The 2,262-nt window shown below is 33.4% G+C and overlaps 2 protein-coding genes across 2 annotated transcripts in view; one reads left to right on the top strand and one right to left on the bottom strand.

Moving 5' to 3' along the window:
* Positions 1–2,262, bottom strand: part of LOC102674722 (coiled-coil domain-containing protein CG32809) — a 96,974-nt gene that overhangs the window by 20,999 nt on the left and 73,713 nt on the right.
* The window catches only part of LOC116186837, an 8,578-nt gene that overhangs the window by 1,405 nt on the left and 4,911 nt on the right, over positions 1–2,262 (top strand). The gene's annotated exons all lie outside the window — the stretch shown is intronic.

Raw genomic sequence — 2,262 nt, 5'->3', positions numbered from 1 at the left:
TAGCTGCGAAGCGGCTTGGCCGGCGGCACCCCGCCACCACCTATCCAACCATCCGGAAAACCAAACAAAAACCAATGTACCCAGCTGATCCGGTGCACGTCGCGTTTCTCCCCGAATTCATTCCTTGCTAATTCGCTTGGCAAAAGTGCACGATTTTTCTATCATGATAGAAGTGTTCGCGATTTCTTCTCGTTTTAGAAACAATTAGAACTTGGTCGGGTATATTAAGATGACGATAATAGGAAAGAACAGTGTGTAATCATCTATAATATTAATTTAAGATTAATTTAGGCGTGTCACAGAGATATGACGTGTATTAGATTTATAATCTTTGTGTTTGTGTGCGTGTATGTGGTGCCTAGAAGATTTGTCAGTGTTTAGAATGTGATAATAGAAACGTGAAATAAAGATTTATAGGGAGAGAATATTATAAAATCATTGTATACATTCTATCATTTATAGATCTTCTTAATTTCCATATTTTAATTTTTTTTATATTAATAAACGAACGTATATAATAGAATCTTCTTTTTAGAAATTACTAGCATGAAATTTCAAGCAATTCGTCATCTTGCCCTTAATGTAAATTCCCTTTATATGCACTCTTCCAGCGCGTCATAGCAAAGACGCGAAACGGACCGTCGTCGATCGTTCTTCATCAACGACGATCGGTTCTCGACAAAGTCTCGAGTCGACGAACGCAAATCGCGGAATCGAGACAACCTCCCGTGATCGCCGATCGAACGGACGGCACACGCGTACATCACACACAAAGGATTCGTGCTTCCATCCCCTTGAGGAAGGGAAGGATATTCAAAGCTTACGGGCCGTGCTTTATGCGAAACGATTCAAACGAGTACGAGAGATAAATGCGATACTCGTTGGATCGAATGGGGAACGATCGAGCATTGTTATTTGTTAATATTTAAACAAGCGAAGGATATATTATGCGTTGATGTTATGTATAGGTAGTCGATATTTGATCGAAAAGAGTCATCACAGCGTGCGGAGAATATAATATGCATGGCGAGCACAGAGGAATCTATCAGAAGTCCTTGCTTCGTGTGTATCAATCCTCGGAATGTGGATAATGAAGTACGTAGAAGATCATCTATATCTATTAGTAGATCTAAATTGACTTAATCCGATTATGGTTTAACACCAGACGGGATCAAAAATGATTTAGGATTACGAAGATTAATACTTGTAGAATGATAGTTGGTAATGATAGTTTTGGAATATAACACAGACTGAAAATAAGTTTATTCAATATGTAAAATGACAAGAGATTAAGCATAACGAAAAATGTAAATGTTTAAAATGTGGATTTTGTAAGATTATTATTCAATCATACCTATTCCGAGGATTAAATATATCAGTATTCAATTCTGTGTAATTTTTAGCATTTTAATTCGTGTAATTTTTAAAACATGTGGATATTAAAATTTTGTCAGAAAAATTATGATTTAAAAAAAAAGGGAAATAATATTGTTACTTTTGTCGTTACCATTTAAAAAAAAATATAATTTGATATTTTATATCAAAACAGAAAATTAATTGAGTAAATATTTAATAGCAGAATATTTTAATTATATTATTTATACATTCTCCAAAATTTATAAAATCATATTTCTGCATTATAAATTAATATTCATGTTAATAAAATAAAAATTACACAAATTGAAATACAAATATATGTTTAAATATAATTACCTACAAAATCTTTATATTCTATTAAAAAACCATTTATACTATAAAATATTAGTATATATACTAAAAAGCTTAATAACTGTCTTGTTACTTTGCACTTGCCTTGTCGTACATCATGACATAATTTGTGGATAACCTATAAATATGAAATAACACCCGGACATAAATATACATATACTTAATAAAAATTACACAGACTAAAATACTTGTATATACTTGAATGTACATATTAATACACCATATTGTTCAAAATCTGATTCTTTTTGTCATATCTACATTTACTTTCAAACATTTCGAGGATACGAAAAAGGATCGTTGCAAAGACGAACGGATGCATTACCGACTGAGTCGGCCGAAGCTAGAATATGGCGCAAGCATGGGATACAAGTACAAGGCGTGAAAGCAATTATTTGGCGCGCGAGACTCGAAATCATTTGCATCGTTGTTTTATCGGCCGAAACAACGCCAAATATCAAACCCACCCTCGTGAAACTTACGTAATCGCTTCTATAAACGTATCACAATTATCGCGGATATTCGTGTACCTGGAGT

This window comes from Apis dorsata, unplaced genomic scaffold (genome assembly GCF_000469605.1).
Source record: "Apis dorsata unplaced genomic scaffold, Apis dorsata 1.3 scaffold_60, whole genome shotgun sequence".
Lineage (NCBI taxonomy): Eukaryota > Metazoa > Arthropoda > Insecta > Hymenoptera > Apidae > Apis > Apis dorsata.
Note: the sequence above shows the minus strand (reverse complement) of the source record. Positions and strands in the feature narration are given on the sequence as shown.